Source organism: Chlorocebus sabaeus, chromosome 12 (genome assembly GCF_047675955.1).
Source record: "Chlorocebus sabaeus isolate Y175 chromosome 12, mChlSab1.0.hap1, whole genome shotgun sequence".
NCBI lineage: Eukaryota > Metazoa > Chordata > Mammalia > Primates > Cercopithecidae > Chlorocebus > Chlorocebus sabaeus.
Window position 1 is genome coordinate 56,368,666 of NC_132915.1, and position 25,530 is coordinate 56,394,195.

Genomic DNA, 25,530 nt, shown 5'->3' on the forward strand with positions numbered 1-25,530 from the left:
AGCTCAGTCAGCAAATGGTCTTATATTCCATGGAGAGGAAGGTCTTTCCACAGCAAAACTAGCCCATGAGTTTTGCAAAAGGTGACTCCACCAAATGCACAGGTATCAACATAAGCAACAAGAAACAAAAAGAAAAAGACAACACCACCAAGACAGCACAATAATCTAGTAGCTAACCCCAAAGAAATATACAAACTGTCTGATAAAGAATTCAAAAGAATTGTTTTAAGAAAGCTCAGCAAACTTCAAGAGTATTCAGAGAAATGATTCAATAAAATCATGGAAAAAGTAAACAATCAAAATGAGTAGTTTAACATTGAAATTATATTTAAAATCCCCAACATTCTGGAGCTGAAAAATAAGTGAAATGAAAAAAGCAATAGACAACATCAACAACAGAATTGATCCGGCAGAAGAATCTGTGAATTTGAATATGTGATTTGAAAATATGTAGTCATGGGGTTGGGGGGAAGGATGAAAAATAATGAAGAACGCCTATGGAATTTCAGACAGCATCAGAAGAGCACATGTTTGAGTTATAAGAGTTCAAGAAGGAGAAGAGACAGAAAGGGGTAAGCAAGCTTATTTAAAGAAATACATAGCATAACACTTTCCAAATCTGGGGAAAGATAAATATTTAGGTACAGGAAGGTCAAAAGTCTCCAAACAGATTTAATCCAAATAATATTACAGCAAGATATAATCAAACTGTCAAAAAGCAAACAGGATCATGAAAGCAGCAAAGAAAAATAAGATTAACATATATAACAGAGTTCCAATAAGGCTAGCAGCCAGTTTCGTAGCAGAAATGTTATAGGCCAGGAGAGAGTGGAATGATATAGTCAAAGTTCTGAAGAGAAAATAATGTCAACCAAGAATCCTGTATCTGGTAAGGCTGTCCTTCAGAAATGAAGAAATAAAGGCTTTCCCAGACAAAAGTTGAGGGATTTCGTTACCACTACATCTGACTTATAGGAAATGCTAACGAGAGTTCAAGTTGAGTGAAAAGGATGCTAATTTAATAGCATGAAAATATGAAAGTCATTGGTAAAAGCTATCACACAAATTCAGAATACTACTGTAATTGTGGTGTATAAATCACTATCTTTAGTATGAATGTTAAAATGGAAAGCTATCACAAATAATAGCTACAATCATTTGTTAAGGGATATGCAATATAAAAATAAATTGTGACATCAAAAAATGTTGGGGGGGTGGAAGAAAAGTGTAGTTTCTTTATTCAATCAAAATTAAGTTGTTATCAGCTTAGTCTATTATAACTGTAAGATATTTTATATAAGCCTCCTGGTAACCACTAGCAGAAATCTACACAAGATACACAAAAGATAGAAAAGTAAGAAATCAAAGCACATACCACTAGAGAAAATCATCTTAAGGAAAAAGATCTACAGAACAAACAGAAAACAATTAACAAAATGGCAATAGTAAGCCCTTACATTTCAATAATTACCTTGAATGTAAATGTTAAATTCTCCAATCAAAAGACAAAGATTGGCTGAATAAAAAAATAAGACCCAATTATTTGCTGCCTACAGAGACTCACTTCACTTTTAAAGATACACATAGAATAAGAGTGTAAGGATAGAAAAAGGTATTCCATGCAAATAGAAACAAAAAGAGAACAGGAGTGTCTATATTTATATTATATAAAATAGATTTTATGCCAAAAACTGTAACAAGACAAACAAGGTCATTATATAATAATAAAAAGAGCAATTTATCAAGTAGATAAAGTAACTGTAAATATGTATGCACCCAATGTCAGAGCATCTTAAATACATAAAGCAAATGTTAATAGATCTAGATAGAAATATTACAGAAATAAGAAAAATCATAAGTGACTAATATGAACAACTATATGCCAACAAATAATTTAGAAGAAACTAACAGATTTCTAGATACATACCACCTACCAAGACTGAATAATTAATAAATAGAAAACCTGAGCAAACAAATAACCAGTAAGGAGATTATGAGTCAGTAATAAACCTCCCATGAAAGAAAAGCCTAGCACCTGATGGCTTCACTGGTGAATTCTATCAAACATTTAGGGAAGAAATAATACCAATTCCTACCAAACTCTTTCAAAAAATACTGAAAAGGAAGGAAAACTTCCAAGTTCATTTTATGATGCCAAAGCCAGATAAGGACACTACAAGAAAAGAAAATTATAGGCTAATATCCCTGGTGAACACAGATGCAAAAATCTTCAACAAAAAACTAGCAAACCAAATTCAACAGCACATTAAAAGGATGATTCACCATAATTAAGTGTGATTTATCCCTAGGTTGCAAGGATGGGTCAGTATATGCAAATCAATAAATGTGACACATGGCATTAACAGAAAGAAGTGCATAAACCATATGATCATCTCAATACAGGTAGAAAAGCCATGTAACAAAATCTCTTCATGATACAAATTCTCAACAAAATTGGTATAAAAAGGAATGTATCTTAACCCAGTGAACACCATATAGGACAATTCCCTAGCTAACATTATACTCAGTGGTGAAAAGTTGAAAATTTTTCCTCTAAGATCAGGAACAAGGAAAGGATACCCACCTCTTGCTAGTTCTGTTGAACCTAATACTGGGAGTCCTAGCCAAAGCAATTAAGCCAAGAGAATGAAAGAAAAAGCATCCAGTTCTGAAAGGAAGAAGTTAAATTGTCTCTGTTTGCAGACAACATGATCTTATATAATGAAAAAAACTCTACCAAAAAACCCTGTTAGTATAAACTCAGTAAAGCTGCAGGATACAAAAATCAACCTACAAAAACCAGTAGTATATCTATTTATTAACAACAAGCTATCTGAAAAAGAAATAAGGAAGACTCCATTTATAATAGTTACTAAAAACTAAGTAGGAATAAGTTTAACCCAAAAGGTAAAAGATCTGCACAATGAAAACTATAAAACATCGATGAAAGAAATCAAAGAAGACACAAATAAATGAAAGAATTTTCGGGGGGTGCGCCCAAGATGGCCGAATAGGAACAGCTCCAGCCTCCAGCTCCCAGCATGAGTGACACAGAAGACGGATGATTTCTGCATTTTCAACTGAGGTACCAGGTTCATCTCACTGGGGCATGTCGGACAGTTGGCGCAGGTCCACGGGTGCAGCCCAAGCAGCGAGAGCTGAAGCAGGGTGAGGTATCGCCTCACTGGGGAAGCGCAAGGGGGAAGGGAATTCCTTTTCCTAGCCAAAGGAAATTGAGACACACAACACCTGGAAAATTGGGTAACTCCCACCCTAATACTGTGCTTTACCAAGGGTCAAAGGCAGAAAAAACCACAAAGATGGGGAAAAAGCAGTGCAGAAAAACTGGAAATTCAAACAATCAGAGCACATCTCCCCCTCCAAAGGAATGCAGCTCATTGCCAGCAAGGGAACAAAGCTGGACAGAGAATGACTTTGACAAGTCGAGAGAAGGCGGCTTCAGTTGATCAAACTTCTCAGAGCTAAAGGAGGAACTACGTAACCAGTGCAAAGAAACTAAAAACCTTGAAAAAAGATTTGATGAATGGCTAACTAGAATAAACACTGTAGAGATGTCCTTAAAAGAACTGATAGAGATAAAAACCGTAACACGAGAACTATGAGACAAATGCATAAACTTCAGTAACCGACTCCATCAACTGGAAGAAAGAATATCAGCGATTGAAGATCAAATGAATGAAATGAAGCAAGAAGAGAAGTGTAAAGAAAAAAGAGTAAAATGAAATTAACAAAGCCTCCAAGAAATATGGGATTATGTGAAAAGATCAAATCTACGTCTGATTGGTGTGCCTGAACATGACGGGGAAAATGGAACCAAGTTGGAAAACACTCTGCAGGATATCAACCAGGAGAACTTCCCCAACCTAGTAAAGCAGGCCAACATTCAAATTCAGGAAATACAGAGAATGCCACAAAGATACTCCTCGAGAAGAGCAACTCTAAGACACATAATTGTCAGATTCACCAAAGTTGAAATGAAGGAAAAAATGTTAAGGGCAGCCAGATAGAAAGGTAGAAACTCTACAAGCCAGAAGACAGTGGGGGCTGATAGTCAACGTTCTTAAAGAAAAGAATTTTCAACCTAGAATTTCATATCCAGCCAAACTAAGTTTCATAAGTGAAGGAGAAATAAAATCCTTTACAGACAAGCAGATGCTTAGAGATTTTGTCACCACCAGGCCTGTCCTACAAGAGATCCTGAAGGAAGCACTAAACATAGAAAGGAACAAGAGGTACCAGTCATTGCAAAACATATCAAAATGTAAAGTCCATCGATGCTAGGAAGAAACTGCATCAACTAGTGAGCAAACTAACCAGTTAATATCATAATGACAGGATCAAGTTCACACATAACAATATTAACCTTAAAGGTAAATGGACTAAATGGTCCAATTAAAAGACACAGACTGGCAAATTGGATCAAGAGTCAAGACCCATCAGTTTGCTATATTCAGGAGACCCATCTCACATGCAGAGACACACATAGGCTCAAAATAAAGGGATGGAGGAAGATCTACCAAGCAAATGGAAAACAAAAAAAAACCAGGGGTTGCAATCCTAGTCTCTGATAAAACAGACTTTAAACCATCAAAGATCAAAAGAGACAAAGAAGGCCATTACATAATGGTAAAGGGATCAATTCATCAGGAAGAGCTAACTATCCTAAATATATATGCACCCAATATAGGAGTACCCAGATTCATAAAGCAAGTCTTTAGAGACTTACAAAGAGACTTAGACTCCCATACAATAATAATGGGAGACTTTAACACCCCACTGTCAACATTAGACAGATCAACGAGACAGAAAGTTAACAAGGATATCCAGGAATTGAACCCAACTCTGCACCAAGTGGACCTAATAGACATCTACAAAACTCTCCACCCCAAATCAACAGAATATACATTCTTCTCAGCACCACATCGCACTTATTCCAAAATCGACCACATAGTTGGAAGTAAAACACTTCTCAGCAAATGTAAAAGAACAGAAATTATAACAAACTGTCTCTCAGACCACAGTGCAATCAAACTAGAATTCAGGACTAAGAAACTCAATCAAAACCGCTCAACTACATGGAAACTGAACAACCTGCTCCTGAATCTACTGGGTACATAATGAAATGAAGGCAGCAATAAAGATGTTCTTTGAAACCAATGAGAACAAAGATACAACATACCAGAATCTCTGGGACACATTTAAAGCAGTGTGTAAAGGGAAATTTATAGCACCAAATGCCCACAAGAGAAAGCAGGAAAGATCTAAAATTGACACCCTAACATCACAATTAAAAGAACTAGAGAAGCAAGAGCAAACACAATCAAAAGCTAGCGGAAGGCAAGAAATAACTAAGATCAGAGCAGAACTGAAGGAGATAGAGACACCAAAAAATCCTCTAAAAATCAGTGAATCCAGGAGCTGGTTTTTTGAAAAGATCAACAAAATTGATAGACCACTAACAAGACTAATAAAGAAGAAAAGAGAGAAGAATCAAATAGACGCAATAAAAAATGATAAAGGGGATATCACCACCAACCCCACAGAAATACAAACTACTATCAGACAATACTATAAACACCTCTACGTAAATAAACTAGAAAACCTAGGATAAATGGATAAATTCCTGGACACATACACTCTCCCAAGAGTAAACCAAGAAGAAATTGAATCCCTGAATAGACCAATAGCAGGCTCTGAAATTGAGGCAATAATTAATAGCCTACCAAGCAAAAAAAGTCCAGGACCAGATGGATTCACAGCCGGATTCTACCAGAGGTACAAGGAAGAGCTGGTACCATTCCTTCTGAAACTATTCCAATCAATAGAAAAAGAGGGAATCCTCCCTAACTCATTTTATGAGGCCAGCATCATCCTGATACCAAAGCCTGGCAGAGACACAACAAAAAAAGAGAATTTTAGACCAATATCCCTGATGAACATCAATGCAAAAATCCTCAATAAAATACTGGCAAACTGAATCCAGCAGCACATCTAAAAGCTTATCCACCATGATCAAGTGGGTTTCATCCCTGGCATGCGAGGCTGGTTCAACATATGCAAATCAATAAACATAATCCAGCATATAAACAGAACCAAGGACAAAAACCACATGATTATCTCATGAGGTAACCACATGATTATCTCAATAGATGCAGAAAACGCCTTTGACAAAATTCAACAGCCCTTCATGCTAAAAACTATCAATAAATTTGGTATTGATGGAACGTATCTCAAAATAATAAGAGCTATTTATGACAAACCTACAGCCAATATCATACTGAATGGGCAAAAACTGGAAACATTCCCTTTGAAAACTGGCACAAGACAGGGATGCCCTCTCTCACCACTCCTATTCAACATAGTGTTGGAAGTTCTGGCTAGGGCAATCAGGCAAGAGAAAGAAATCAAGGGTATTCAGTTAGGAAAAGAAGAAGTCAAATTGTCTGTTTGAGGATGACATGATTGTATATTTAGAAAACCCCATTGTCTCAGCCCAAAATCTCCTTAAGCTGATAAGCAACTTCAGCAAAGTCTCAGGATACAAAATCAATGTACAAAAATCACAAGCATTCTTATACACTAGTAACAGACAAATAGAGAGCCAAATCATGAATGAACGTCCATTCACAATAGCTTCAAAGAGAATAAAATACCTAGGAATCCAACTTACAAGGGATGTAAAGGACCTCTTCAAGGAGAACTACAAACCACTGCTCAGTGAAATAAAAGAGGACACAAACAAATGGAAGAACATACCATGCTCATGGATAGGAAGAATCAATATTGTGAAAATGGCCATACTGCCCAAGGTAATTTACAGATTCAATGCCATCCCTATTAAGCTACCAGTGGCTTTCTTCACAGAATTGGAAAAAAACTGCTTTAAAGTTCATATGGAACCAAAAAAGAGCCCGCATTGCCAAGACAATCCTATGTCAAAAGAACAAAGCTGGAGGCATCACGCTACCTGACTTCAAACTATACTACAAGGCTACAGTAACCAAAACAGCATGGTACTGGTACCAAAACAGAGATATAGACCAATGGAACAGAAAAAAGTCCTCAGAAATAATACCACACATCTACAGCCATCTGATCTTTGACAAACCTGAGAAAAACAAGAAATGGGGAAAGGATTCCCTATTTAATAAATGGTGCTGGGAAAATTGGCTAGCCATAAGTGGAAAGCTGAAACTGGATCCTTTCCTTACTCCTTATACGAAAATTAATTCAAGATGGATTAGAGACTTAAATGTTAGACCTAATACCATAAAAACCCTAGAAGAAAACCTAGGTAATACCATTCAGGACATAGGCATGGGCAAGAACTTAATGTCTAAAATACCAAAAGCAACGGCAACAAAAGCCAAAATTGACAAATGGGATCTAATTAAACTAAAGAGCTTCTGCACAGCAAAAGAAACTACCATCAGAGTGAACAGGCAACCTACAGAATGGGAGAAAATTTTTGCAATCTACTCATCTGACAAAGGGCTAATATCCAGAACCTACAAAGAACTCAAACAAATTTACAAGAAAAAAACAAACAACCCCATCAAAAAGTTGGCAAAGGATATAAACAGACACTTCTCAAAAGAAGACATTCATACAGCCAACAGACACATGAAAAAATGCTCATCATCACTCGCCATCAGAGAAATGCAAATCAAAACCACAATGAGATACCATCTCACACCAGTTAGAATGGTGATCATTAAAAAATCAGGAAACAACAGGTTCTGGAGAGGATGTGGAGAAATAGGAATACTTTTACACTGTTGGTGGGACTGTAAACTAGTTCAACCATTGTGGAAAACAGTGTGGCAATTCCTCAAGGATCTAGAACTAGAAATACCATTTGACCCAGCCATCCCATTACTGGGTATATACCCAAAGGATTATAAGTCATGCTGCTATAAAGACATATGCACACGTATGTTTATTGCAGTACTATTCACAATAGCAAAGACTTGGAACCAACCCAAATGTCCATCAGTGACACACTGGATTAAGAAAATGTGGCACATATACACCATGGCATACTATACAGCCAAAAAAAGGATGAGTTTGTGTCCTTTGTAGGGACATGGTTGCAGCTGGAAACCATCATTCTCAGCAGACTTGATTCCAAGAGAACAAATCTGGAGGCATCTACTTGATTTCAATATCTACTACAAAGCTATAGTCATCAAAACAGTATAGTACTGACATAAAAACAGACATATGGACCAATGGAGCAACACAGGGAGTCCAGAAATAAATCTACACATTTGTGGTCAATTTTTAACAAAATGCCAAGAACACACAATGGGGAAACAATAGTTTCTTCAATAAATTGTGCTAGGAAAACTGGATATTCATATGCAGAAGAATGAAATTAACCCCCCATCTCACATCACATACAAAAATCAACTCAAAATGGATGGAAGACTTAAACATAAGACTGGAAACTCTAAAACTACTAGAAGTAACAAGTGTTAATGAGGATGTGTAGAAAAGGGAATCCTTGCACACTGTTGGTGGGAATGTAAATTAGTACAGCCATTATGGAAAACAGAATGGCAGTTTCTCAATAAGTTAAAAATAGAACTACTATATGATCCAGCAATTACATTACTTGATATATATTCAAAGGATATTACATCAGTATATCAAAGAAGTATCTATACGCTCATGTTCGCTGCATGATTCACAAGAGCCAAGATATAGAATCAACCTAGGTGTCCATCAGTGAATGAATGGATAAAGAAAATGGAATATACACAATAAATTAAAAGTATACACAATGGAATACTATTCAGTCTTAAAAAAAACTGGAAATCCTGTCATTTGTGACATGAATGAAGTTGGAGGACATTATATTAAGTAAGGTAAGTCAGGAGAAAAAAGATGCATACTGCAGGATCTCATGCACATGAGAAGTGTAACACAGTCAAACCATAGAAACAAAGTGGTGGTTACCAGAGACTGGAGGTGAGGGCCATTGGAGATGTTGGTCAAAGAACACAAAATTTCAGTTAGACTGAAAGAATAACATTAGGACAGCTATTATATATCATGGTGACTACAGTTAATAACAATATATTGTATACTTGAAAATTGCTAGGAGAGTATATTTTAAGTGTTCTCACCACAAAAAAATATGTGAGGTAGTGCATGTTAAATAAATTTAGTTATTCTACAGTGTACATGTGTATATCAAAATATCATGTTGTTTACCATAAAAATACAATTTTTTACTTTTCAGTTTAAAAATATAGGTCCAAGCTGGGCCCAGTGGCTCATTCTTATAATCCCAGCACTTTGGGAAACCAAGGCAGGAGAATCACCTGAGTCCTGGAGTTTGAGAACAGCCTGGGCAACATAGCAAGACTTTCTCTACAAAAAATAAAACTAGCTGGGCATGGTGAAGTGTACCTGTGGTCCCAGCTACTTGGGAAGCTGAGGTGGGAGAATTACTTGAGTCCAGGAGTTTGAGGCTGCAGTGAGCTATGATCATGCCACTGCACTCCAGCCTGAGTGACAGAGTCAGATCCTGTTGCCATATTTATATATTTCTCTCTATATATACATATGTATCTCTAAATATTTCTATATATATACACACATATATATATGTGTGTGTGTATATATATATTTCTATCTCTATAAAGAAAGAAGTACCCCCTAAAGAGATTAGACAATTCAGGTATTGGGGATATAGACTAGAACTTACTATGTTTAGAAGATCCATATTAGACTGCCTTAAATAATCAGTGAGTTGTTATGAATAAAAATTAAGTAACTGCACAAGTTACAATAAAAACACATTACACAATAGTCAAATGACCGAAACCTTTATGTCAATAGAGTGCACTGGAAAGTTTACATTTACTTTCGTATATTTTGTGAGGGGGGAAAAATCTCAACTTCTATTTATGGATAGGAGAGCTAAAGAAATCTGTTACAATGTTGTTGGTAAAGGTAAAGATGTTTTTAAGTTCAAGAAGTATGATTCTTTCAGGTATCTCAGAGGAGAAAGAAATGTAGGTAACCTGAGAAATGATCCTCATGCAAGTCAGACTCATTGCTTCAAATCTAAACCATCTTCCACTACTTTGAAGATGAGCTGAAAATTCAAACCAACTTTGTTTCTCTTCATCCCCTTCCCCTGGCTCCAGTCCCAATTTTAGAAATTACTGTGGAAATGTAACCTTTAAAAATGTAAGAAGTCAACCTCAACAGCACTTTTCCTCCTCCTCTTCTCTTTGAGTGTGTCCAGAAACCCCATACTATCATCGACCAAACTACCACCAGTAGTAGGGGCCAGAGGAGTCACCGAAACAGCAACGCAGAGAGTAAAGATGTTATTGGGCAAAGTGACTACTTCTTTCCTTTCACGTCTTCTTTTACCTTCCAAATGGCCAGTTCGATGCAGGGTTTTGCATTTTCACTAGAATTGTGACCTCCAAATAGCACAGAATATTTTTTAAAGTGTTAGACATAAGATAACCATAATCTCTGATGTTACCTACATATTTCTCAAAATTAAGCCTTCAATTTATGTTTATAACAAAGTTGACACTGGTCACCTATTGAAATATCATTAATACTTAATATGACCTCCAATGATGGTTGCTTTATAAATGATTTACATGAATGTACTAGATTAACATTGTTCTTTTTCTAGGTAGCATTTCCTCTGTCACATTATCACTACCTTGCAGTGACTGGCTAGCACATTGGTACCCTCAGCTGTGTATCTCCTTCCCAGGGAGGTATGAGAAGAAAGTGGAGGGATCACTAAAGGAAGACATCTGGCTAGAAGCCAGAAATGTTGAATGCTTTAAAAAAAAAAAAAAAAAAAGGAATCTCTCTAAATAAAAGAACAACTTTAGGCACAAGTTTATATGGTTTTAAAAAGTAAATAAAATTTACCCAAAACATAAAGCTGTATAGTTCTAGTGAGAATAATAAATGATATCTGAGATTGGGTGAGAAAAGTCATATAGTTAATGCTTCTAAAATGGTGGAATCGTTTTCATTTCCTTATTTGTGTTTTACCCTAAGAAAGCTATGATATTTTGTTAACTTTTAGAAGATTTTGTTTTAAATAGATTTGTTAACTGAAAGATTATGTCCACGGTTCAAGATTATTTTCAACAGAAGGCCCTACAGATTCTATAATAGAATGTTGTGGAAATTCTTTCTGAAATGAGTATTCTTAACAAAGCAAAGGATGTAAAAGATTCTCTGGCGCGGAGTGTAAGTTCATCATAGAATGAAATAATTTCGTATAATGAATGACATGATCAGAGGAACATCCATATCTCAAGCATCTTTAGAAACGTAACAGTACAATATAATTTTAACATACTTAAAATTAACTTGCTCTAATGTTTGCGCACAGGAAGGGCCTATATGGGCATGCATGGATATACAGGCATCCTCCATTCCAAGCCAGACACTGGTGAAACTGTGCATATAGCAATGCCACAAACAGGTAAGTGGTGGCTAGATTTGTTGTACTTGATTAACTTGTTTAACATTGGGTACATTTTGTCAGAAAAAGCAGAAATAGAAAAATTGACAGCAAGATATACAAACCTGGTATAAATCAAGTTCACACATGACTGAATTTGAGCTATACAACATACACACACACACACACACACACACACACACACACACACACACGAATTTTCTTTTGGTGAGATAACCTGGACCCAATCAATTGTAGAAAGAACCTCATTTGTTTTAATGAAAAGCACATATGAAAAGAGCTATACAGCAAAATTTAGAATGGAATTAGATCTCCACACCAACAAAAGTTCTGTGCATGAATTCAAAGGCCAGGCACAATGATCTGACCACTGTTCTCATTGAGGTTGCTGTTCTGATTCATGAGGAACATCCAGGACTATACCAGACAATGGCATATAATGGTTTTTACATAAGAACAGGCAGATGCTTTAGGATTCTCCACCAGAGGAGAGAACCCCCAGAAAAGAACCTGGTCTCCTACCCTAGGCATCTTAGACAGTAAACCTTTACAATGAACCTCACTGTTGTTCAGTCAAGTCGGACTGAGGGTCTTGACATTAGTCACGAGCAAATGGGCTCTTACCATCGTCCTGAATGAGTCTCTGCAGGTAATCAACCATTAGACTCCTAAGGGATCTTTCGTGAGGCAAGCCTAGCTGATGAGGAAACATAACTGATACATCCACAACAGAAGTATCAATTAACTATCAAATAAAAATTTTTAAAACCTTTAACTGTCTAATAAAAGTAAAAACCCCAAAATAAGGATGCTGATAGCAGCGATAACTATGTAGGAACAAGGACTATGATACAAGACCAGGCAACAGTCGTGATGTGTCAGTTACTGGACTAAGTATACTGTATAGATCATCCTGCTGTACTTTGCAGAGCAACCTAATAAGATAGGTATTTTTATTGTCCCTCTTCATAGACAAGGAAATTGAAATTTTGAGAGGTTAAAAAACTTGCCTAAACTTACTTAGTAGAGCTGAAGGAAATCAAATCTAAGCAGTCTGACTTCAGAGTCCAAACTTTCCCACCATGAGGAACCACCAGAGGGCAATATCAGGACAGAGAGGTTCTCACAAGCACTCTGCCCACGTTGTGACTTGGCTGAGAGGGGCACACCCCAATTCAGTGCATGCCATATCGCATTTCTGTGGTTGCTTGTCTGCCTCTGGGGAGAAGGCACACACACACAAGAGCTCAGGCCCATCTAGTTCCAAATCCCCCAGGATTACACATGGAAGAAGCTGAATATGTTTTTACTGAAGTTTGGTGACGTGGAAAATATGATAGAATAGATATGAACGGAGAGGAGTCAGATAATCTAAGAGCCCAGAAAGTCAGGTACCAGTTTGGATTCCTTATTAGGAGAACTTTACTTTGAAAGAAGTATTTAAAGATTAGCCTGAGAACAAGAGTAATTTCAAGACTAAGAAATGAGGAGTCAGAAATTTACAATTTAGTACCTACTATGCCTTACCTGACATAACACTTTAAATGATTATTCAATGTGCCAGCCATCATGCTCAGCACTGGTTCCCACCTGCAGAGTAGTGTGTAGGGAGCACAAAGCACAAGAAGAGAAATGATGAGGAAGCTGCATGGGAGAAGGAGGGAGTGGGGAACTCCCGAAGCAGATGCCACTTTGGGGCATCCTAGCACAGTGTCCCACCTCTCAGGGATTTTCTGAATAGTGGGGGAAGGTGAAATAGGGGTTGGAACAGACAAAATTCAGCTTGGGGGACAAGGGAAGTTTCTCTAAGAAGATGACTCTAAAAGAAGTTGATGGTGGAAATAGAGAAAAATATGAAAATCCATGAGTCATCTGGGTGGAAGAAACAGAAAGATTCCAAGGAATGAGGAAACACGATGTTTTGAAATGTTCTGGTCTGGGGGACATGCGAGATAGAACAGTTCCTGAGAAATCAGGGATAGGAAAGTCACAGTGAGAGGTGCAGTTTGGGAGATGATGTTTTGGAGGGGACAAGAGGATACCCCTCTTTTCTTACGGAAAACTCATGTCCCCAACTCTCTTTTCTCAGTTTGGTAAGGTCCAGATGCAAGCACATTCCAGTCTCATTTGTCACATGCAGAGACAACACTACTCTTTGAAATAAATATGCTATACTTTGGATACCAGCTTCATCAAGAAAAAGGCTGATATTCATCTATGAAAATTAAATGGCCTTTACTCATATTTTTGCACTGAAGAAGAGCTATCCCTTCCCTGCATGAAGGCTAGTCCTAGGGGCAGCTGAGACAAATATTCAGCTAAAGACTCCCAAAGTTCTAGAGTTGTATTGTGCAATGTAGTAACCACAAGCTTTATGGGACTGTTGAAATTCAAATTCAAATTCAAATTAAACAAAATTAGAAATGCATTTCCTCAGTCACATAAGACATCTTTCAGGTGCTCAACAGCCACATGTGCCTAGTGTCTACCACATTGGATAGTGCAAATGTAGAATAGAAAGTTATTTTGGATAGCACTGTTCCACAATGGGGTGGGCAAGCTTTTTCTAAAAGTGCCAGATTTAATATTTTCAGCTTGCAAGTCACATGATCTTTCACAACTACTCAACAATATCACTGAAGTGTGAAAGCAGCCATACAAGATATGTGAGTGAGTGGGTATTATGGCTCTATTCCAAGAACAATACTTAGAAAAACAGGTGGCCAGCCCATGGGCCATAGTTTACTGGCCCAGGTCTAGAACAGAGCAAAATACATACATTTTAACCTGGAGTATATTAAGGAAAAGTTTTCAAGTCTATTATGCCAAGAAAATGAATCTAACATTTAATTTTGAGCCTGCCTGATTTAATGTGGAAAAGGACCCCTAAGTATGTGAATAAAATAATCAGCTAATGAACTTAGTCTTGTTTATTTGATTATTAAGGAAAGTTTGTCGAAACAATGGTTTGGGTTTTACCATAATTGACGAGGGACTATTCTTTCTGATCTTGATGAGCCAGATGCTGTGGCCTGTGTGACACTGCTTCTGGTTCGTGGTAGTTAGGCTGTATCACCAGCACAGACAGCGATTCTTGGTTAACAGTGCAAATCAAGTATCACTTATAACATAATGATAATGACTCTTTTAACACATGTGGTTTTATAAATTTATTTTTGTAAACAAATATGTTGGCTTGTAATTCTTTACCTAACAGTACAGACTATGTTCAAAGCGATGGCTGATTAGTACAGTGTCAGCACTAAACAGGTTCAACAAGATAGCTTGGACATCCCAGGTTGATATTTTAATGTTCTTCAAGTCATCTTCTACCACACCAGAGAACCTACCCCAGATGACATATAGTAGCATATAAAAATTTAACTCCATGAATTTTATCACTTATAGTTAGAATACATTATTGACCCAATGTGACAAACAACTGAATGAAACAAAGATCTTACTTGCACGACTATGAACTACCTCTCTACTAGGTTACATTGGTAAACTACGAAAATTTATAATTTGGTTCCATAATGCAGGGCTGAGGGGAGAATATATTATTACAAGTTCAGAGCTCCTGTTGAATTCTGATCTTTACATAATCTGAATTTTATTCAATACCATTTGTTAAGTATCCTGTCTCCTAGTAAGAAAAGCCTAAAGGCAAAATATGGGTAGCATGGTCGAACAGATGGAGCCCTCAAGCAGATTCTAGAAAACCTGGGTTTGAACTATGCTATGGTATGCCATTTACTTACTATATGTTATTTTCAGGTAGTTATTTAATCTTCTGGTCTCAGTCTGTTCTTCTGTAAAGTAGGGACCCAGTGAAAATGCATGCAGGAAAGTGACCACTCCAGTGGCTTTCATAAAGCACATACTAAATAAATATTTAGAACCCAGCTACTGCTAAGGGAGAAAAATACTGCACAACTATTTTAAACTGAAACTATATGGTGATATTGTCTTTTGTAAGGAACAAAAGATACCTGGCTCCATTATTTGGCTTAGTTAGGGAATATGACACATGGTTAATAAGACATTTAGATCAAGAAGAAGTTAGCATAGATGGAGTGTATGGGTTTTTAAAAGATATTTTCTAAAGAACGTAATGCATTACATGCATTTGAAGGTTTTTAAGATTCAAAGGTTTTTTTTTGTTTGTTTGTTTTTTAACGAATGTCAGCCCTTCAGCTCTCATTTTGCCATTATGAATATCAATAGTTACCTATTTCCTGACTTGTTCCAAAAAAGGAATCAGGAAAGATTCTATTAAACTCATGGAAGAATATGAACCAATAAGAGTATAATAGATGGGAGGGCTGGCAAGATGGCTGAACAGGAACAGCTCCAGTCTGCAGCTCCCAGCGAGATCGACACAGAAGGCGGGTGATTTCTGCATTTCCAACTGAGGTATCCGGTTCATCTCAATGCGACTGGTTGGAGAGTGGGTGTAGCCCACGGAGGGTGAGCTGAAGCAGGGTGGGGCATCGCCTCGCCTGGGAAGTACAAAGGGTTGGGGGATTTCCTTCCCCTAGCCAAGGAAATCCATGAGAGACTGTACCTGGAGGAATGGTGCACTCCAGCTGAGATACTGTGCTTTTCTCATAGTCTTTGCAACTGGCAGACCCAGAGATTCCCTCCAGTGCCTACGCCACCAGGGCCCTGGGTTTCAAGCAAAAAACTGGGTGGCCATTTGGGCAGACACCGAGCTAGCTGGAGTTTTTTTTTTTAAATCCCAGTGGCACCTGGAATGCCATCAAGACAGAACCTTTCACTAACCTGGAAAGGGGGCTGGAGCCAGGGAGCCAAGTGGTCTGGCTCGGTGGGTCCCACCCCCATGGAGTCCAGCAAGCTAAGATCCACTGGCTTGAAATTCTCACTGCCAGCACAGCAGTCTAAGGTCGACCTGGGATACTCAAGCTTGGTGGAGAGAGGGGCATCCACCATTACTGAGGCTTGAGTAGGCAGTTTCCCCCTACTCAGGAGGTTTCCCTGTTTTGTCTGGTGATACCCAGGCAAACAGGGTCTGGAGCGGACCTCCAGCAAACTCCAGCAGAGGGGCCAGATTTTTAGATGGAAAACTAACAAACAGAAAGGAATAGTATCAACATCAACAAAAAGGATGTCCACTCAGAGACACCATCTGAAAGGTCACCAACATCAAAGGCCAAAGGTAGATAAATCCACAAAGATGGGGAGAAACCAGTGCCAAAAGGCTGAAAATTCCAAAAACCAGAATGCCTCTTCTCTTCCAAAGAATCACAACTCCTCACCAACAAGGGAACAAAACTGTGGGTAATAACAAACTCCTCTGAGCTAAAGGAGCATGTTCTAACCCAATGTAAAGAAGCTAAGAACCTTGAAAAAAGGTTAGACGTATTGCTAACTAGAATAACCAGTTTAGAGAAGAACATAAATGACCTGATGGAGCTGAAAAAACACAGCATGAGAACTTTGTGAAGCATACACAAGTATCAATAGCCGAATTGACCACACAGAAGAAAGGATATCAAAGCTCGAAGATCAACTCAATTAAATAAAGAAGACAAGATTAGAGAAAAAAGAGTGAATAGAAACGAACAAAGCCTCCAAGAAATATAGGACTACGTGAAAAGACCAAATGTATGTTTGATTGGTATACCTGAAAGTGATGAGAGGAATGGAAACAAGTTGGAAAACACTCATGGGGATATTATCCAGGAGAACTTCCTCAACCTAGCAAGACAAGTCAACATTCAAACTGAGGAAATACAGAGACAACACAACAAAGATACTCCTTGGGAAGAACAACCCTAATACACATAATTGTTAGATTCAGCAAGGTTGAAATGAAAGAAAGAATGTTAAGGGAAGCCAGGGAGAAAGGTTGGGTTACCCACAAAGGGAGGCCAATCAGACTAACAGTGGATCTCTCTGTAGAAACCCTACAAGCCAGAAGAGAGTGGAGGCCAATATTCAACATACTTAAAGGGAAGAATTTTCAACCCAGAATTTCATATCCAGCTAAACTAAGCTTCATAAGTGAAGGAGAAATAAAATCCTTTACAGACAAGCAAATGCTGAGAGACTTTGCCACCACCAGGCCTGCCTTACAAGAGCTCCTGAAGGAAGCACTAAACGTGGAAAGAAACAACTGGTACCGGCCACTGAAAAAGCATACCAAATTCTAAAGACCACCGATGTTATAAAGAAACTACATCAACTAACGGGAAAAATAACCAGCTAGCATCAAAATAACAGGATCAAATTAATACATAACAATATTAACCTTAAATGTAAATGGGCCAAATGCCACAATTAAAAGACACAGACTGGCAAATCAGATAAAGAGTGAAGACCCATCAGTGTGCTGTATTCAGAAGACCCATCTCACATGCAAAGACACACATAGGCTCAAAATAAAGGGATGGAGGAATAGTTATCAAGCAAATGGAAAGCAGAAAAAAGGGACTGCAATCCTAGTCTCTGATAAAACAGACTTTAAACCAACAAAGATCAAAAGAAACAAAGAAGGGCATTGCATAATAGTAAAGGGATAAATGCAACAAGAAGAGTTAACTATCCTAAATATACATGCACCCAATACAGGAGCATCCAGATTCATAAAGCAAGTTTTTAGAGATCTATAAAGAGACTTAGACTCCCACGTAATAATAGTGCGAGACTTTAACTCCCCATTATCAACATTATATCAACAAGACAGAAAATTAACAAGCATATTGAGAACTTGAACTCAGCTCTGGAACAAGTGTACCTAATAGACATCTACAGAACTCTCCACGCCAAATCAACAGAATATAAATTCTTCTCAGCACCTCATTGCACTTATTCTAAAATCTACCACATAATTGAAAGTAAAACATTCCTCAGCAAATGCAAAAGAACGGAAATCATAACAAACAGTCTCTCAGACCACAGAGTAATCAAATTAGAATTCAGGATTAAGAAACTCACTCAAAACCCCACAACTATATGGAAACTGAACAACCTGCTCCTGAGTGACTACTGGGTAAATGAAGAAATGAAAGCAGAAATAAGGATGTTCTTTGAAACCAATGAGAACAAAGATACAACATACCAGAATCTCTGGGACATATTTAAAGCAGTGTGTAGTGGGAAATTTATAGCAGTAAATGCCCACAAAAGCAAGCAGGAAAGATCTAAAAACAACAACCTAACATCACAATTAAAAGAACTAGAGAAGCAACAGCAAACAAATTCAGAAGCTAGCAGAAGACAAGAAATAACTAAGATCAGAGCAGAACTGAAGGAGACAGAGACACAAAAAAACCTTCAAAAAAATTCAATGAATCCAAGAGATGGTTTTTTGAAAAGATAAAAAAATAGACCGTTAGCCAGACTAATAAAAAAGAGAGAAGAATCAAATAGACAAAAAAAAGTTGACATAGGGGATATCACCACCGATCCTACAGAAATACAAACTACCATCAGAGAATACTATAAACACCTCTACGCAAATAAACTGAAAAAAAACAGAAGAAATGGATACATTCCTGGACACATACTCCCTCCCAAGTCTAAACCAGGAAGAAGTCGAATCCCTGAATAGACCAATAACAAGTTTTGAAATTGAGGAAGTAATTTACAGCCCACAAACCAAAAAATGTCCAGGATCAGATGGATTCACAGACAGATTCTACCAGAGGCACAAAGAGGAGCTGGTACCATTCCTTCTGAAACTATTCCAAACAACAGAAAAAGAAGGAATCCTCCCTAACTCATTTTATGAGGCTAGCATCATCTGATACCCAAACCTGGCAGAGACACAACAAAAAAAGAAAATTTCAGGCCAATATCCCTGACGAACATCAATAAAATGCTGGCAAACCAAATCCAACAGCACACTAAAAAGCTTATCCACCATGATCAAGTTGGCTTCATCCCTGGGATGGAAGACTGGTTCAACATATGCAAATTAAAAAATGTAATCCATCATATAAACAGAACCAACGACAATAACCACATGATTATCTCAATAGATGCAGAAAAGGCCTTCGACAAAATTCAAGACTCCTTCATGCAAAAAGCTCTTAATAAACTAGGTATTGATGGGACATATTTCAAAATAATAAGAGCTATTTATGACAAACCCACAGCCAATATCATACTGAAAGAACAAAAACTGGAAGCATTCCCTTTAAAAACCAGCACAAGACAAGGATGCCCTTTCTCACCACTCCTATTCAACACAGTATTGAAAGTTCTGGACAGGGAAATCAGGCAAGAGAAATATATAAAGTGTATTCAAATAGGAAGAGAGGAAGTCAAATTGTCTCTGTTTGCAGATGACATGATTGTGTATTTAGAAAACCCCATCGACTCAGCCCAAAATCTCCTTAAGCTGATACGCAACTTCAGCAAAGTCTCAGGATAGAAAATCAATGTGCAAAAATCACAAGCATTTCTATACACCAAGAACAGACAGAGAGCCAAATCATGAGTGAACTCCCATTCACAACTGCTACAAAGAGAATAAAATACCTAGGAATGCAACTTACAAGAGATGTGAAGGACCTCTTCAAGGAGAACTACAAACCACTGCCTAAGGAAATAAGAGAGGATACAAACAAATGGAAAAACATTCCATGCTCATGAATAGGAAGACTCAATATCATGAAAATGGCCATCTGCCCAAAGTAATTCATAGATTCAATGCTATCCCCATCAAGCTACCACTGACTTTCTTCACAGAATTGGAAAAAACTACTTTAAAGTTCATATGGAACCAAAAAAGAGCCTGTATAGCCAAGACAATCCTGGGCAAGAAGAACAAAGCTGGAGGCATCATGCTACCTGACTTCAAACTATACTACAAGGCTACAGTAACAAAAATAGCATGGTACTGGTACCAAAACAGATATATAGACCAATGGAACAGGACAGAGGCCTCAGGAATAACACCACACATCTACAACCATCTGTTCTTTGACAAACCTGACACAAACAAACAATGGGGAAAAGATTCCCTATTAAATAAATGGTATTGGGAAAACTGACTAGCCATATGCAGAAAACTGAAACTGGATCCCTTCCTTACACCTTATACAAAAATCAGCTCCAGATGGATCAAAGACTTAAACGTAAGACCTAGGACCATAAAAATCCTAGAAGAAAACTTGGGCAGTACCATTGAGGACATAGGCATGGGCAAAGACTTCATTGCAAAAACACCAAAAGCAATGGCTACAAAAGCACCAAAAGCAATGGCAACAAAAGCCAAAATTGACAAATGGGATCTGATTAAAGAGCTTCTGCACAGCCAAAGAAACTATCATCAGCATGAAAAGGCAACCTACAGAATGGAGAAAATTTTTGCAATCTATCCATCTGACAAAGGGCTAATATCCAGAATCTACAAATAACTTCAACAAATTTACAAGAAAAAAAACCAACAACCCCATCAAAAAGTGGGCAAAGGATCTGGACAGACACTTCTCAAAAGAGGACATTTATGCAGTCAACAGACATATGAAAAAACACTCATCATCACTGGTCATTAAAGAAATGCAAATCAAAACCACAATGACATACCATCTCACGCCAGTTAGAATGGTGATCATTAAAAAAGTCAGGAAACAACAGATGCCAGAGAAGGTGTGGAGAAATAGGGATGCTTTTACACTGTTGGTGGGAGTGTAAACTAGTTCAACCATTATGGAATACAGTGTGGCAATTCCTCAAGGATCTAGAACCAGAAATACCATTTGCCCCAGCCATTACTGGCTATATACCCAAAGGATTATAAATCATTCTACTATAAAAACACATGCACACTTATGTTTGTTGTGGCACTATTCACAATAGCAAAGACTTGGAACCAACCCAAATATCCATCAATGATAGACTAGATAAAGAAAATGTGGCACATGTATACCATGGAATACTATGCAGACATAATAAACGATGAGTTCATATCCTTTGCAGGGACATGGATGAAGCTGGAAACCATCATTCTCAGCAAACTATCACAAGAACAGAAAACCAAACACCGCATGTTCTCACTCATAAGTGGGAATTGAACAATGAGAACACATGGACATAGGGAGGGGAAAAACACACATTGGGGCTGCTTGGTCAGTGGGGGGCTAGGGAAGGGATAACATTAGGAGAAATACTTCATGGAGGTGACAGGTTGATGGGGGCAGCAAACCACCATGGCACGTGGATACCTATGTAACAAAACTGCACGTTCTGCACATGTACCCCAGAATTTAAAGTATAACAATAATAAAAAGATCTTAAGCTGGAAAATGGAATACTGTCTTCTACCTTTAGTATAAGGAAATGCCACAAATCTTCTTTCCAAATATACAATGGGGAATAAAAACTTAATGTTGTTAAAGATGACTATTCATACATTTGACATGTACGAAGCACTTTACTATATTTTAGCATATCTGATTTTCATAGTCACTATGGAGTTGTTACTGACTCCATAATTTACAGCTTACAGCATCTAAGAGACTTGCTCAGAAGGTCACAGCTTGTAGAACTTTCCAGGTCTTGTAATTCCAAATTCTGTCTTCCCCACTTTTAGCATTGATTCTTATGTAAAGGAACATAAGTCCCTTCAAAGATTTTACTGTCTCTATAAATGATTTTGCCAAAAGTATTAAAGCTTTTATGCTGATTGTTTTTCACTCGCATAATTTCAGCAATTTGATGAGTAGAATTACCACTATTTATGTATTTTAGAAATCTGACTGATAAAAAGACACTCATAGGACAGTTCCGGGCTCCATCACTCTAGGTGCATGAACTTAACCAATTCACTAACTCTTCTCAGCTTTAATGGCTTCATCTGAAAATCTGTGAACAACCAATGCAGCACTGTGTCAAGGAATAAGGCCCTGGAAACCCTTATGCCAGGTAGACTGCTACACAATCATTCAGTCATAATAACCACAATAAAGTAAAATATAAAACCAACAAACCACCTCACAACTTACTGCAAACACACTGATTACCATCAGCAGGTGGGACCTTGACAAAAGTCTTCACAAAGCCCTTTAGGTTTTCTTTTTGGTCATGAACATGAAGCAGAAACAAATATTGGCAAATCAATTACTGTTTTTTCTAAGTACAACTAGGCTCATAAAATGTCATCAACTGAAAATTAGTTAATTTTTTCAAATGCTTATCGATCACCAAGGCCTGTGTTGGAGGCTACAACTTGGCTTCTGAAACAGGCAGCACTTAGGGTGACAAGTCCTACCTTGGCGACCCGACACTGGGGAGATCCAAGGAAACCTCCACAACAGCTGTATCGAGATTCAAAGCCACTGAGGTCTGTAAACCAACAAAAAAAAAATTAAAATCAAAACAAGCTTTATAAGGCAGAGTGACTAACTCTCATGAACATGCATTCTCTTTGACCCTCAAAGATCTTTAAGGACTCTACTGTGCAAGTATTAAGTTACCTTTCTTCAGTTACTTTTTAAGATATTACGTAATAGAAAAAAAATCTATTCCGATAAGCAGAGTTCTCAGGGGCCATGCTTGAAAGTGAATTATAATTGCTAATGTTGTGAACACCTTTCTTCCCCTCCTTTTGTCATTTGCCCTGGTCCATCAGCTCCCCGCTAGCTTCCTTACTTTATCCTGCATTGACTGGTTTGACAGTCAAACCACTTCAATCCTTCAATCATCCTCTTAACATCTACTCTTACTCTCTGACCTTTTCTTTCTGCTAGAACCTTCTGAATGACTAGCTCCAACTACCACCTTCTCCATTCCTGTATCCAAGTTTTTTTTATCTGACTCAAGAAAAATCACCCAGTTATGCAGACTGAGACCACAATACAGATGTTGGCTCCAACCTTGGTTGGACCTTCCAAGTACTGATGCCTTTGGCTTTTGCATCCTTGGCCAGACACCTTGTTCATTTTTCCCAGCAATAATCTCAAGCCTTTGTATCTCTTTTCTTACCCCACTCCCATCATCCAACTCATCCATACCTTTACCCACCCTTAGCCCTTCCGTCTGGCCCTAGGTAATATTCTCTTAATTGCTCTCTAACAAGTCCCTCTGCCTCCAGGGGTTTTTGCACTAGTTTTTCTAGTAAAAACTGCCATACAAAGCCCTTTCTACAAACATGGTAAGAAAAGCTCAGGGTGTAAAAGTAACTTGCCCAGGAAAGTAAGCAGCAAAACAGTCTCAACTCTCAGCTCTGCTGACTCCAAAGTCCCTGTTCTGCTCATTATCCTGTATGGTCCCACCAACCCAACTGGTTTATTTGCTACAATTATTCTTCCTTAGCATCTTTCCTCCTTATTCTTCTTGGAATTCACAGTCTTTCACTTTCCCAAACTAAGCCCTCCATGCTTTAAAGATGGATTTAACTTGTCTGATTTACTTTACGACATTATTTATTCATGTATCTTTCCTCCTGTGTTTCCCCTCTATTTCCTTTCCTTTGCTTTTTCACAGGATTTATTACAATATTATCCATAGTTACATCCACATCTACATAAATAATTTATCTGTTCACCCATCCAAATGTTTATTGATGGCCGGTGTGTCAGAAACTATGCTAAGTGCTGGGGGGAAATGGGGAGAAAAAATGTTGGACAGTCCCTCCAGAAGCTTATCATTTTTTGAAGATGGTGGACAGATTACTAACTCATTACAAAATACAGTTAAGTGCTATGGAAGAAAGAGACAGGGTGCTGCAGAAGAGGGACACCCTATTTAGAAAGGACAGTCAGGAAAAGTCCTTGAGGATGTGACAATTAAGCAGAGACCTCCAGGTTAAGAAGGAACTAGCCATGTGAAAAGTTGAGGATGCGGCAGGCAAGAAGGCTCCAGAAAGGTGGGAGAAAGTGTGGTGTAAAGACAGTAAGGGAAAGGGTGGAGAGGCGGCAGGGGCCAGATCAGTGAAACAGCAGTTTTGGGATATGCTTTTGACATAGAACAGTGGGACTCGCACACTGTCCAGATGAAAGGGTGTGCAAAAAGGAGGCAGTGAGGATGACACCAGGTTTTTTGGTTAAGCAGGGGAACAAATACACCTAAGTGGACTATAGGGAATTTGGGATGCTGGAGATGACCCCAGGGTGGGGAGAGGATCACGAGCTCATCTTCATGCAGGTGATGCTGCAGTGCCCGAGGGAAACCCACATAAGCAGGCAGATGGATATTCAGCAAAGCTGGGAGTCCAGGGGAAATGTTTCTTTAGAGATACACATTTAGGGGATAACAGCAGTTAGAGGCTGTTGAAAGCCATGGGAAAGAATGCGTTCATCTAGGGAGAAGGGGTAGATGAGGAGACAAGGCTCCCAGAAGCAATCTCTGAGAATTTCTGCCACTAGAGGCTGGTGAGGAAGAATATTCAGCAGAGGAGGTTGAAAGGAAGTAGCTAGAGAGGGAGGAAGAAAGGCAGAAGTGGGTGTTGTTACAGAAGCAGAGAGAGGAGAATACTATAAGGTAGGACAGTACTGAAAAGATGAGTAAAGTGACTCAGATCCAGCAGCCTCGAGGTCACTGATGTGAGCTTCAGTGGTAAGTGGAGGGAGTAAAGCCAGCTGGCATAGACAACTCTTCGTTGTGCATGAAGTGAATGCACCAGGTGGAGAAATGAGAGTAGCTATGCAGCAAGAGACCTGGGACCATGGAGGTTTAGTTTGCTAAAACGAATGGGAGATACCAGAATGGTATGTTGAGAACATGCTGATCTTATAGAGAAGGGGAGTCTGGTGAGTGCCTGAGTAGGTGCAGGAGGACAGGATGCAGAGCACATGGAGAGGAACTGTGATGGGAACAGGGATGCTTCCTCCATCGTGACTCCAGAGAGGAGCAGATGTTGGTGAATCTACTGAGAGGGAAGATCAGGGCATTATTTCCCAAAGGCTTTCTTTTTTCAGTAAAGTATTAGGCAAGGTCAACTGCAAGGAACTGAAGCAATTAGCAAACAAACAAAAACTACCGCAATGCTGGCATGTGGAAAGGGCAACATCAGGAGGCAGCTGATTGACTTGAGGTCTTTAAAAAAAAAAAAAAAA